We start from the raw sequence: 15,018 nt of genomic DNA, 5'->3' as shown, positions 1-15,018 counted from the left end.
TAACTGTAATGCTTTTTAAACATATAGGTACCATAAATACTTTATGACATACGGTGATAATGTTTATGCACAAATAAGCATGCAACTGCATAGCAAAAAGCCAGTGCAAACAGCATATATCTTATTATTTTAAACAGCATATAACCCACTCGCACACTCCTAGATTAGGTGTTCATGATTTATTAGCCTAATTTTCAAAAGCATCAAGTGCCTGCTTGCAGCTTCTGTTGACTCTGCTGGTGAACACACACTCTAATGAGCATGCAAAATGAACGATATCTGTGTGTAGAAGTCTGATGTGTGTGCATGGATGAGGGATTTCATATCCTCTTTAGAGCAGGGCAAATTTTGTCAAAAGGCCTTAATTAAAAAAATCTCATGTTAAAGATATCGTCATGTGTAAGATTCTCAGAAGACAAAAAATCTGCTACTTATTAAGGAGGAACTTGATTTTTAAATGTGATCATTTTGAACCACAACTTCAGGAAATGTTTAATTTTTGGAAGCCTGTATTGATTAAGATGCATTGGTCTTTTATTGCAATGACTAATAACCCAAATTCTTGGAGTGCATCCCAACAGTATTGGCAAAACAAGCAGTAATGAACCTGAATGAATGGACTACTGTGACAGGAGCAGACAGATTAAAAAACTAAAATCCAGTGCAATGACAGCTAATGTGAAAAAAACTAAAATGGCACTTTTTTCCTCATTCATTTTAGAACTACTAGAAAATAAACTTTTATTATACTAGCCATTTCTGGACTATTATGTCACTAAAGTGACTTAATTTAGATATACAACGTATCTCCTCAGTAGGGTGCCTAGAGTAGTTCAGGTGTATGCTCTGGTGCAGAAGCAGTCTCCTCATTTGACCCGAGGGCTTTATTGTTGCCAAATACAAAGAACTAGGAAACACTTTGATTTGATTTGAGCTTGTAAGATCAGCACACAGCTGTACCTTCTCACATAAGAGCAAAGGATTACTCTGGAATGGTAGAATAGAACATTTTCTACCCCTCTCATTCTATAATGTGCTTCCAGCAAATTAAAAAAAAAAAAAAAAAAAAAAAAGGATGTGTATTTCTATTTCTCTTAATTTTACCTCTGTGTGGCATGTTTCTAAATTAAGCATGTTAAATATAAAACCATTCATGTTTGACTGAAGTCTTTCATATTATTTATCGCAAATCCCCTTTATGCAGGAATATTGAACAAAGTCTGTTGATTGCACAGTTCTTTTTATTTTCATGAATGGTCCAATCATGCTCTTGGCACATGAAGATACAACTGACAGATGTTAAACAAAACTCTGAGGGATTATACATTTCTCCTAGAAGTTACAGGACTGCTTTCATTTCCACTGTTTTTTTTTACTGTCCTATCTTTTTTGCTTCTGCTTCTCCAAAAGCATTTTCCTTCCTCTTGCACCCTTTAGAGGCCAGAGCCACGTGGGAGCTATCAGCACATCAGCGGAGGATGCCAGCAGTATGCAGCGGCGTACGCTCACCTCTCTTATTCGAGTTGCCAATATTAAACCAGAATATCGACTTCGTTAAATCTCAAGATTGAGAACTGAATTTCACTTGGTAGAACAAAGTCAACATGATAAGATGAATAAACTTTGAGAACAACCACATAAATTAAAGTCTCTGGTTATTAAAATTCTTCTTTGTTTTAATTAAGTAAAAAGCTTTTTAATATGGTAAAAAAGGAATGCTGTTAATGTGTGTTGAGGAATGGGATTTTAGGCTTCAGATTTAACAATACACCATGACTCGTTTACTTGTAAGTAGGTCAATCTGTAGGTACTAATATAGACCTTGAAAAATAAAAGTGGATTTTGACTAAGGATTTCATAAAGCTATTTATAAGAAGTGATAGCCAGGTCTTCTTCCTGTTGCGTGCTAGGATTGTAGGGCTCAAATTATCTTCAATTAAATGCAAAAAATTTTCTTAAGAAGAAAACAATAATTTGGGATAATCCCAAATTTCAAGTCATTCTAGGAAAAAAAAAAATCTACAAAACTATTCTAGAAAAAAAATTTGTGACAATGAAGCTAAGAATCCTCTTCATAAACACTACATGTATGGCCTGTATAACGTAGGTTTTATAGGTATTCTTATGCCTGACTGCTCCCAGCTCCCTCAAACCTCATCGCTGCAGTCAGGTTGTTTTTTAGCCTACTTTTTGGACAAGGTATATCAGGATTTTTATAAATCGCTACTTACACAAACACACTAAAAGTAACCATTCACTTATGCTCATTAAAGTCCCTATTCAATCAAACAATCATGATTTGGTCTTCATTTCAAGAAATCAGACTATGCAACTGCACCTGCTAGCTGTTTTCCAAGTCATTGTATTACTACTGCCCATTTGAAATAATGTGAACATGCTTTTTTTTTTTTACACTTGCAAAGACATTACCAGAAAGAAGAACTACCAAAAAAGTGGTGCCACAGTTCTATAACGAAATGACACAGTAAATCCTTTCAATAATTTGGCAACAGTGTTTTGCTGTGTTATTTATGCACAGTAATTTTGTAACTTGGCCTCTTCTTTTGCTTGCTTTCAAAGCTCCTGAGGTCAGACTTCTAAATAGCAATGCATTGCAAAGCACCTGTAGAACCATGCATAAAGAATATCTGAAGCACAAAAACTAGAGCTAGAATATTTTCAATAGGTTTCTTCTTTTCTAAATAAAGATTGTTAATTTCCACAACAGAAGTAAACCAGGTAAATATGCATCCCATTTTTTAACTCGATTTTTTTTTCTTTGAAACCGTGAAACAATGAGAGAACCATTATAAAAGTAGGCTTAGCTAAAAATAGAGATCAGGAGATTTCATTTTCAAGACGTATCAGAGTACTAACATCAAGTTCAGATGTATATTGCACTAATTGCACACTGTTTTCATTAGTGTTGGGGATGGCACCCTTCCTACTGGAATGACCATAGTTAAATGTTTGAAAGTTGGAGGAAAATGCTTTTTTTATTCTTTTTCACGTTGTCTTATCCGATCTCTGGCAACACAAGGGCAAAGAGAAGAAGAATATTGACTATGTGGACTGCCAGTATGTGCTTTACAATTCACATACTTGCAATTAGACACTAAAAAGAAAATTTAATGACAATAAAGCAATTAGATAGGAGAAAAGGCTATTTGCAGACCGAAGATATATAATTTCCTATCTCATTATAACTTTTATAAAAAAAGAATGAAGACCCTAAGATTCTGAAAATGTTTTTTAAGAGGAGTTAAAATCACTTAAAAATTATATTGCTTCCAGGAAGTTTAGATTTTAGACTTTTTTTTTTTTATAACTCTTCTTAATTAATGTCCATGAAGTTAATCATTTGCTATTATTCTACTAGTTCTCCAGTGCCAATAGAGTGTAACCTAAATAGCTACCATAATAACCAGGTTGCAAAAAGCTCCAAGTTTCGGGCTTTTTTTTTCTTAAAAAACAAACAAACAAACAAAACAACAACAACAACAACAAAAAAAACAAACAAACAAACAAACAAAAAACCAAAAAAAGCTGAAACAAAAGTAGCCAAAGCTATGCATATGCTTTTTATAACTATTTTTATAGAGGCTTTTATCTGCTTTCTGGTCCGTTCTTTGCTGGTCTGATGCTCCTGTTGCCATAGAAACGGACCTGAAGGTAGCTTTGTTACAGATTACCACCGTTTTCCCAACACAGAGAAATTTCTTTCATGCCTTAGTTCAGCAGGTACCCTCCTCATGGGGACAAAAAGAAAAGAAAATAAATCAATCTCTGACTCTTATATCTATTAAGTTCTCATTACCAGCATTTATTATATGCTTTTGCTTTTAGTTTATGAGCTCAGCCTATGATCACTGCTACTTCAAGGATTAAGTTTCATTAATTACATAGGTCATGCTAGTGTTCATTTATTTGCAAGGCAATAGCTGAAATCAAATTATGAAAGGAATCACGACTGGCATAATATTACTTCAATAGAAGCATCAGGATTTTGTTTTTCAATGCAGGTAATACGCAGTTGGTTTAAAATCTGTTTGCATCAACTTTCATTAGGTCATTATAAAAACCTGACCGATTATAAAAATGAGAAAATATTTCATTACAATGATATCATCTAATACACATTCCCTGATATCACTGGCTATATCAAGACAAATCCAATCCTTTCCAAAGGATGAAGAAAAATCTGTGAACTATTTGAATCTCTTAAGAGCATCACCCCAGTAACACACAGCAAAAATTAAGAGGAAACAAAACAAAATAACACAAGCATGCCCAAGAATGAAACTAAACTGTCCTTGTCTGTGCAAAGCCACCCCACTGCTTCACCGGACCAGCCAGCCAAAGGGAGCGCAAACGGCAGAGGATGGCAGCGGCTCTCGCCAGGCAGGATGGGTCCCCACCTCCCCTCCCCTCCTCGCTTCTCCTCCCTCTCTTTCACCGCTCTGTTCCAGGGTCAAAACACCTTGATAAAAGAAACTTGCTCTCTCCTACAAAGTACAAGCTGTTCCTTTTTCCTCAACCCCACAGGTGGTTTACTGGAGTTGTGTGATTTATATTAAGAAACCGAGGCCGCACCAGTTTAACCCAGCAGTCATTAGCAAATGTCTCCCAGCACCCCAAGGAAATAGCTACCAATAATTTAACAAAGATAGGTATGCTCTCTGGTGACACATTCTAGAATTATTTGTAGCATATGGGATCTACAGTGCTTTTCAGAATTAGCCCACTCATTTTATTCCAAATTAAGATTCCATCTAATTTTGGTGTAAGAACTGCCACCTCAAAAAACAGACAGTGCTAAAACCGTTTGGCATTCTGCAAGGTTTTTTCAGTGGTCTGTGACTGTGCATGTTCCTTCCAGCTAATAAGTTCAGTGTGCCATAATCAGACTTTTTTTTTTTTTTTTAAAAAAAACACATGATTGTGGGGGTGGAACCTGATAGAAATGTCTACGGTACACTTTACACTTGACATCTCATGTAAGAAAATAGATTATTAGTAAATCTGAAGCATTCTTTCCCCCCTAAGCCCCCAAATCATGCCATCATATTTACATACAGTTTAAAGATTGATAGAACAAACTTTGGCAAAGGGTAAGTATAAGATGACAAGGAAATAATTGAATTCAACTTAAATTGCACAACTAAATATACTTAATTGCAAAATAAGGGCTGTTGGAATAATGTCAACTTCAATTTGGGGAATTCGAAGAAGTTTTGATTGTGAAATTAGCACCCAGCAGGTTGCTTAATCAGTTGTGGTTACCACCACTAAAATTGCAATACAAGATTTCTTTTTACTATTGGGAACAGCTTTGTTGAGAGTTCTCCTTTTATAATATCACTGCCTACTAATTGTTCTCCAATGCTAACTTATGAAAATCACTGATATTTTTAGATTCATCATTTATATAAATTTCCTACCTCTCTCAGCAGTACTGTCTCTGTTTAACTATTAACTCTTACAAACATCTATGCTATGCTGTATATTGCACAGCAAAAGCCTAGAAAACAAAAATAAAACCTAATTTTTTACGATAGAACTACTCAGCATTTGAATTGTTCTGGGTTGGGAAAATAAAAAAGATATTCTTTATAAATAACAAGCTTTCAAAAGCTATGAATTTTCAAAGCTTAGAGACTACAACAAAAAACTAGTTAAACTACATGTCCACTGTCTCAGGCACAAGCTCCATAAACTGAAAGACTAAAGGGCTGTGTATTGGGTTTGCATGGCAAGGTTTTGGTAGTGGGGCAGGCTACGGGGGTGGCTTCTGTGAGAAGCTGCTAGAAGCTTCCCCTGTGTCCGACAGAGCCAGTGCCAGCCGCCTCCAAGACAGACCCGCCGCTGGCCAAGGCCGAGCCCATCCGCGATGGTGGTAGCGCCTTGGGATAACATAGTTAAGAAGGGGGGAAAAAAAACAACCAAAAAAAGACTGCACAACTGCAGCCAGAGAGAGGAGCGAGAATATGTGAGAGGAGCAACCCTGCAGACACCAAGGGCAGGGCAGAAGGAGGGGCAGGAGGGGCAGGAGGTGCTGCAGGCGCCGGAGCAGAGACTCCCCTGCAGCCTGTGAGGAAGACCATGGTGAGGCAGGCTGTCCCCCTGCAGCCCATGGAGGTCCACAGTGGAGCAGAGATCCACCTGCAGCCCCTGGAGGACCCCACGCCGGAGCAGGGGGATGCCCGAAGGAGGCCGTGACCCCGTGGGAAGCCTGCGCTGGAGCAGGCTCCTGGCAGGACCTGTGGCCCCGTGGAGAGAGGAGCCCAGGCTGGAGCAGGTTTGCTGGCAGGGCTTGTGACCCACGGGGGACCCGCGCTGGAGCAGTCTGCTCCTGAAAGGCTGTTTGTGAAGAACTGTAGCCCATGGGAAGGACTCATGTTGGAAAAGTTTGTGGAGGACACCTATTTTCAATACCACAGTAAAAACTTTTCCATGCATCTTCTGCATGTGGACAAACTAAGAGAGTCAATTCCAGGATTGTGTTATAGGGCAGAGGGAAGGGGTGAGGATTATAAATAGTTATAAAAGTTCATGAATCTGTTCCTTTGTAATTTAATTCTATTTTTCTTGAGGATCATTCACTCTAGCTTAAAAGCCATTTTAGTTGCAATAAAAGGAGCCTGCACTTTAATTTGGGAATAGAAGGTACAAATGTATTCTCGGTAGATGATAAATGCAAACATGTTGAAGACATTTAGGTGAGCAGTGCCATGAACACCTCTGTACAGCCAGCTAACAGCAATGAAAACCTGTCTCTGAAGAAGGACTGAAGGGGTTGATCAGTAAATAAGCTGTGCAGGGGCAGCGAGCAGTGGTAAACCACCCACAGGCAGGTGAGGAGCAAATTTCTGAACACAGGCAGTGCCTGCCAACTGGTGATGAACATAAGGTGGAGAGGGTGACATATGGCTGGATTTTATTTATTGAGATGGATGGGAAAATAGCACTTGGATTCTGAAGTATCCGGTAAGGGGAGAGGTTTGTCCAGGGACATAAGACGCCGTCCCAGTTTAAGAGCTCTTGACTACCCAATTAAAGAGTGAGGTGGAGGAAACTGAGGCATGGCCTCCCTACCTTATACATGAATCTCCTTCAGATGCCAGCTGAATATAAGCAGAATATATACACAATATATACAGAGACTTTTCTGGGTAGATTTTGTTCTTTCATTTCTCTCTCTTCCGTTAAAAGCAGTCTTACCTCAGGACTGATTCTGTTCAAATGGAAATTTCATTATCAATATACTCAAATACCCACATTTCATAATGAGCTGTTATAGCTGTGCACGGTACCATTTAAAAACAATTTTAAAAAATCAGAAAAGTTAATATAAGCAAGTTTTCCCTACAGTTAATTTTTAGGGCTTTAAAGTCAAAACCATAAGCATGAAACCTTTATTTCTCCATAAACAAATTTGGACACTCTGCAGAGATTCAGAAGTCAGGGTAATCACAAGAAATAAAATACTTATTTTTGTAACAAAAATATCCTTGCTGTCTTGTAAAATTTGTCTTAAAATACTTACTGCATTGACTGTGATCTTGTTTATTTTGGTAACCTAGGACTAGCTTTTTGGGAAAGAGGAGTAGGAATACAGTAAGGAATACCATATTTTGACAAAAGTACATTTGCATTTTAATTCTTTTATCATAAGAATACTACCTACTGTCCCCATCTAATAATGCTTATTGTAAACAAAGTCATTGTGATTAATAATTTTCCTAATTAGAAAACATAGACATACAAACACATTGAGTCGCTATCTCAATTTGTAAATAGAGAGGGCTTTATATTTTCTTTGTTTAGGATATACCATGAAAGATTAGTAAATTTATTGCATCAGAGCTGTTTAAGAATCTTTTAAAAAAAAAAATTCATACAGGCTTCTCTTTAAGGGAGCATTTTTGCAGTCTGGCAAGTGGTAAACTGTATCTTGCCAGACCTTTCTGCCTTTGTGATGAAGTGAGAAGATTTTAATTTTAATTAAAAAAATATATATTTCTAGGACAAGATTGCCTATTATCCAAAATTCAGATTAGCAATAAAAAAAACAAACAAACAAACAAACAAAAAAACTTTATTGCTGTAACATTTATCAATGATGCTTGTTCATTGCTCAGGTCACTCATGATGTTGAACACAGATGAGCGTTGCTTTTCATTGTAAAAACAACCAAATGGTTAAAAGCAAATCAGATATGCCCTGCTGCTGCATTTCATTATCCTTGGAAACAGACTGCAAAGCTTTCTGATTAAAATCCCTTTTTAACTAGTTCTACAGTAAGTCTTAATACTATGCTTCCAGTTACTGCCTTTTCTTTTCATGAGTTGTTTTAATTCCCAAGACCAGTAAAGCAACTCTCTTCTTTCACTCTGAAACCAGCCTCCTGCATGTAAACAGTCTGGAAGCATAATCAAAGGCCACTGCGGGGGGGGGGGGGGGGGGGGGGGGGGCGTTGATGGGGGGGTGGTGGAATTTCAGCATTACATGGAATTGAACAAAAAAGAAATGTGGTCAAGATGACTAAACCCTTCAGGATAGCCCAGTTATATTAATTTACTCCTACTTAGTATAGAGGTGTGACCCAAGGAAGAAGATCCTTCATATCATTTGTGTCACAACCACAACTATCAAACTGCATAGTAAATGTGGACATAAGCATTGCTTTAAGCCTAAGGCCAAACCTGAGCTCGCTGCTGTCATACTGGACTCCTGGACTCATTTACAAATGATAATTTACCACTGGTCCCCCTGCATATGAATTTTGAGGTTCAACCTTTCTCCTCCCAACTCTGAAATCATAGAAACCATAGAATGAAAAGCGTGATGGAGCCTTGCAGGACTCATCTCACCTCTCCCCTCGGTCCGATGAGGGCACAGATAATACCTACAGCACTGTTTAGAGAAGTAAACCCCAAATCAAAAATCTTAATTTCTTCTTTTGGTAACCCACTGCAGCAGTTACCCATCGTTACACTTAAACTTCACAGTTACATAGTTAATTCTCCCTTGCCTCAAGCTGCCTCTATGATACCCGGTTACAACTTAACAGACATGGAAAATATTCAAAGGTCATGCTTTAAAGACCTTTAACATTTTAGTTCTTTTCTAAATTCCTCTCCAGAAGAGCTGCAGAATTCTACATAAAACATCTCACTAAAAAAAGGAATAATCATTTCTAACATACCTCTGCAGGAAATGCCAAGGTGAACTGTTGGCCAGTACTGAGTTTGTGACCCTCTGAAAGACCTGCTCCATTTTCTTCTGCACTGGTGCCTTCACAATCAGTTCAACATCGATTTTTTTTTTTCTCCTGTGTGATTTTTTTTTTTCATTTGTTTTCTTGAATTGTATCTTAATACATGAAAATAATTTTGAACTTAAATATGTCCTCTAGTTCTTGTAAGCCCTCCCTACTGTCAACTGCAAATTGTGTAGCTGTACATTATGCCTATATCCAAGCCACTGATGCAAATATTCAACTCCTGCGGCATCCCACAGAACCTCACAGTTGTTCAAATTTAGACTGATTTTTCAAATATGCTTACGACAATGAAGCTCCCAAATAATTTCAATATCAAGAGGCTTATCGACATTAAGATCTTTTCCATATATGCCACCTTCACCATCCATGAGGTCAGTCACCCTGCCAAATGGGATGAGATGGCTTGGCTGTTTCATTTTGCATAAGCCCACATCTGTATCTTATAAATTCATTCTCTTCTAGGTGCTTAAATATTAAGAACTCACTGCAATTCTGAGGAGCAAAGTCAGATTTAATCTCCCTTGACTGTACAGTCACTTGCTCTCATTTAGATTTTTTTCACTTTTAAATTTCTATTTATTTATTTTGTTCATAAACCTCCTTTGGATCCTATGTTATTATAACCTGAAAGGAAAATAGGGCTGATCCAAAGACTGTGATGTCTGAGTTCTTGTGCACTCTATCCTGAAGTTTTATAAATTTGTACTGAAAAAAATTAACACAAACAGTATTTTAAATTACTGGTGATTTTTTTTTTTTTTTAATTCTATGTGGCATGGAATTGGGAACATTTTAATAAATCACACGCAGCTTGAAAACACCTTCTGGTCACTACGTTCTGTTAACAGAGGGAACAAAGATTTAAGTCTCAATTTTGAAGTATGCTCTTTGAAAGAAACTTGACTAGTTATTCCTTAATATTAAACACATCTTAACAAAGCTAGTTACAGCAGCAGTCAATTTTTGAGGTTGCTCTTACATTTTTACAGTAATTTACTCAAGTTTTAAAGCATTTCATCAATGACTTAAAATAGTTTTTATGAACACTGAGTAATCTTCCAAAAACAAGTATCTGAATTGGAGATGATGCTTCATGTAACTTTAGAGTATAATAGCAGCAGGAGCTGTTAAATTGTACTCAATAGCATCACCATAAAAGAGTTGGCCATGAGGAGAAGATGAATAATTTCTATTCAAATTGCAGAGGGCCATTAGATAGCAAATCACTTCCTGAGCCGGTGTTTTGCTAAGACACCAGAGCTCACACCCTGCCAAGTATTAAGGAAACGTAACATTTTTTGACTGTGTGAATTCTTATTTCATCTGGAACAGGATATTGTCCCCCAGACACCATCATTTCAGTGCTAGTCAAGGACAACCACTTTATTCACAAGTATTATTTTCCTTTTGGCACAAACACAGACCTTTCAACCTCACATTTCAGCTAGTCCGAGTAAAGCAAAAAGAGGGCGATTTTAATCTTTTGTCTCTTTTAGGCTCACTTTTAAGGCATTTAAAGTAATAAAAATAATTTATTCCCTCTTTTACAGCAATAGAATACCGTAACAAATAAAATGTTACATGAGGAGACAATATTTGTACTTCACTATTTTTAGCATGATGCAGACCACAGGACTTTTATACAGCTGAGTAGTCAAAATTCATTAAATACTTAGCTATATAGCGAGTAAGGAAGGCTAGGAAATAAGAAAAGATCTGTGGATAGTATAGTCTGAAATCTCTTGTGTTGTTTTGACTGCATTTAAGTATCTAGAAATTAAAAAATAACTTTGGTTGCAACTGTTAAATATATTTACAGAAATTACTAAAATTATCTAACAGAGCTCCCCCTCTCTGCAGGGGATTGCTGCAGACAAAAAATGCTACAAAGAGCTTTGAAAATAACCACATGATAGAAAACTCTCTGTACATAATTTTTAAAATAGTTCGATTCCGTCTTTCAAAAGAGCACTACTTCGACCTCACCCTTTAGCGACAGATAGACATGTAGCATTCATGAAAGTCAGAATAAAGTTTCTAAAAATTACGGCTTTTCTCCCCTTCGGAGTCTTCCTAACTAATTAGTAAACCCCATGCTCCGAAACTCTCCCTGTCCCTGGAGGCATGTAGTGTGAATGCCATGCTATCCTGCCTCAAGACAAATCTATAAATAAGTCCTTGCCATCATGGCCTAGATACCTCAGGCCTCAGCGGGGACGCTTCTGAACACTTACCTGCAAGAGCTGCCTGCAAGAAATGCCTCCCTTGGCTGTTAAATGCACTTTTGTATCTGAGTGGGAAATGTTTTGTATATTGAAATGTTTTGCAATCTAATCTTGACTGCCACCCATTGCGGGACACCGACCTGGCTGTTAGACTTTGGATTCTCCTTATTAAGTAAACCAAATTTAACTGATAATTATTCTAACGATGTATTTGTAAGAATGGCCTCATTTATGCTAAAAGGACAGTGCATAATAATTTAAAATTATTATAATATTTAATAAATAATATTATCATATATAATTATTATAATTAATAATTGTTGCTCTGGAAATTTTCATTTTATTAATGGAAAGGCTACATCATGCAAAGACACTGCTGAATTTGAGTACGCAAATTACTTGTGCATCTGCATGAAATGATTTACAAAGGGACTTTTTAATATTTAAAAATCTGCTAAATATTACGATAAGCTTTATAGCACACCACATTTCAGAATGAAGCTTGTACTAACTCAGATAGGAATAAGGTACTGAATTGTAAAGGGTAGATATTATAGGCAAACATTTCAGTAAATTAAAGTATAACATTCTACAATCCTCTTTGTGTAATAGGACCCATTAATGTAGCACAATTTTAATAAAACATATTTATTTTGTATTTGCTTTTAATCTTCAAAGTGTTTTTGAGATATCGCTTCTGTGTAAATATTGAAAATTATCATTTGGTAACCCAAATACTAAAATAACGCATTAGGCTGATTTACTTAATCACCAAGGCCAAAAAAACAAATCACAAAATGCAGTCAGCAATATTAAATACTATTAACAACCTGCCACATAACGGATTCTATAACCATGAAGAAATTCTCAATAAAATTAAATGGTCTCACACACAAATGTGTGTTCTCATTTATGAACTTTAGAAGAAAAACCCTGAAGAACCCATGTTTTTAAAAAAAAAAAAAAAATTCAAGAACACTTTCAAGAGTCAAACCATTCATTATAGATATAGAAGATGTCCTCATGAGTGTCGCCACTAAAATTGTTAATCAACAATAACTTTCATTAACATCTTGTATCACAACTGAGCACTAAGATAAAACTAGATTTAATTGTTTTATTCTATTTGCGTTTTAGGACCGACCAAAGCAAATCAGCAATGTATTGCTTGTAGGTATGAACTATATTTAGAGAACATGTAATTAAACAGACATTGTTTAATTGCTCAGACTGTTGCTGAAATTCTGGCCCCTTTGATGCTCAACAGGGTTTTGCCATTGACATCAGCAAAGCTGCATCTCACCCAGCCTGACCGCCGCTAGCACAGCTACAGACATCCGCACCAGGATGAACCTGGCACTAGCTCCTACCCTGGCTCCGATCTGGTAACGGTGACCTTTACCCAGTTTGGTAATAATGGTCACGCACCTGATCTGTAAATTGTTGCCTGTAAACTTCAGGTGAGAGTTCCTAGGAAAGCAGGTCCCATAGCAGACAGCGCAGTGAAACACCAGTACTGCCGCTGCCCACGTACGCAATACAGAAGGTGTATGGAGAATTACAGAATTCAGAGAATTACAGAATTCAGAGAATCACCCAAATGCCATCCAGTGGGATGCAAAGAGGTCGACTACACCTAACGTATACAGCAACAGAAGAACACGAGACAGCAACAAAAAGTAGCAGCTATGGCTACTTACTTTTAGAAACAGGAGATGGGGAGAGAGTAGGTGGTGCCATCTACCTTCTGTATGTTAGTTTAGTGACAAGAACACTCACCCGGACTGGGGAGATCTGGATTTTAGCCTTTCTGTAGCTGAAGGCACTTCAAATCCACAACTTCCAAATTCCAAAAGACCGCTTTAACTGTTACACTATAGAGACAGAGCCAAACTCCACACTTCCCTTCAAAGCTTAAAGAATTCAAGAACTTTCAGAAAAGGAAGGGTATGAAGAATAATTTTGGTTTCTTGTTTCTGCCTTCATGATTATTTTAATAGTAGAGTCTCCTTTGATAAAATGCACTAAGGAATGCTACAACTGAAGCCAGACTGAGGACTGGCTTCCCTCCTGCATTACAGAGAGGCCCTGCGAATGCCTGTAAGCCCCTGCATTGGCTTCCAAGGGAGTGCTCTACTACATTATTGTCAAAAGTCTCTTCCTTTGACTTCTGTCATAAAAATTGACCTTGGCTCAGTTAAGTGACTTACAAGAAAGCTGTGCTCTATGCTAAGTGGAAAGAGATGCTTTATGCACAGCCCTGAATAACTGTCAAAGCACCTGAGGAATGCATCGCAGCTGCACTGGCATTTCCCATGCCCTGGTCCCATCCAACATGCTTAATGAACCTTTGGCAATGCCCATGTTCTTTGCACAGGTAATCAATGCAACTGCTCCGTGCTTGAACCCTGACTTCTCAAATCTTACTCCCTGACTTGATCTATGGGTGTCCTTAACTTCTGGTGACTGCATCCGTTCATAGCAGGGCTCTTAGCTTAGGTACTCTGAATTTCACTGTTGGAGCAATGCTCTTTTGGGGAGTCATGGCTCTTAAATGGCAACAAGTAACCAGGACTGCAGCAGGAGCAGCTGATGAAGGATGAAGAACATCTGAGATGAGGAGCTAAGTACAAAAAAGTGGATAGGAAGAAAAAGGCAGCTGGAGATACAGATACAAATGAAATAACAGAGCATTTCATAAGTTACCAGAACGGAATATGGAAAAAGATGGAAAGGTGAAAAGAAAGGCTTCAGTTACAATTATATATTAGTTATATTATATTATATTTAGTTAATTTTAGCAATGATATTCTGAGTACTGTGAAGCTTCTTCCATTGTAAGCAGTTGCCAAAGCAGTAGTCATTGAAGGCAGGTGATCTCCAGCAAAAGGTACTGTTCAGGAGCAGACTCACGAGAGGGCCACCTCTCCATAAGGGGGGAAGGGGTTGGAGGAAAGTTAGGAAAAAAGGAGATGCACGTTGAGGAGAGTAGTGTTTCTGCCACCAACTTCAGTGTGCTGCCACAAGACTGTCAGGTCTCATCCCTGTTCAACTCTCTCTGCAACCAGAGAAAGACCAACCACAGGTATGACTGAGGTCACCTAAGAGCTGGTTTGCTCTCTGGAAGTGACTCTATCAGCTGAACAGGAGAAACCAAATAGCGTAACTGCACTCCTAACTCAAGCATTTTTCTTATGTACCTAAATTTAGATTATGTGAAATGTTTAAAAAAGAAACTGTTTTTAAAATTCTTCTCAGTTCTTTGACATTTCCCTGTATTTAAATTTAAAAATAAGAAAACTTTTTAACATCTCATATTTTCCAAAACCCCTTGTGGCTTCTGCCTATACATTGTTCACTAATCTCATGGCTAGCATATTAAAACAATTCATGAGAAGCTCATTAAAACCTAGCAAGAAAAGTCTTCTGGTGCATTTCATCAGAGGAGATAATAGCCTACAATCTAGAGCATGAATATGTTATAAGAAACAAAACAGAGCCGTTCAG

The 15,018-nt window shown here is 37.5% G+C and overlaps 1 protein-coding gene across 1 annotated transcript in view; it reads right to left on the bottom strand.

Annotated features, from left to right (window-relative positions):
* PRKCA (protein kinase C alpha) overlaps positions 1-15,018 on the bottom strand; it is a gene marked incomplete at its 5' end in the record, with an annotated part of 155,940 nt that overhangs the window by 79,329 nt on the left and 61,593 nt on the right. The gene's annotated exons all lie outside the window — the stretch shown is intronic.

This window comes from Platalea leucorodia (genome assembly GCF_965183815.1).
Source record: "Platalea leucorodia genome assembly, chromosome: 14".
NCBI lineage: Eukaryota > Metazoa > Chordata > Aves > Pelecaniformes > Threskiornithidae > Platalea > Platalea leucorodia.
This window is presented reverse-complemented; position numbering and strand designations above follow the sequence as displayed.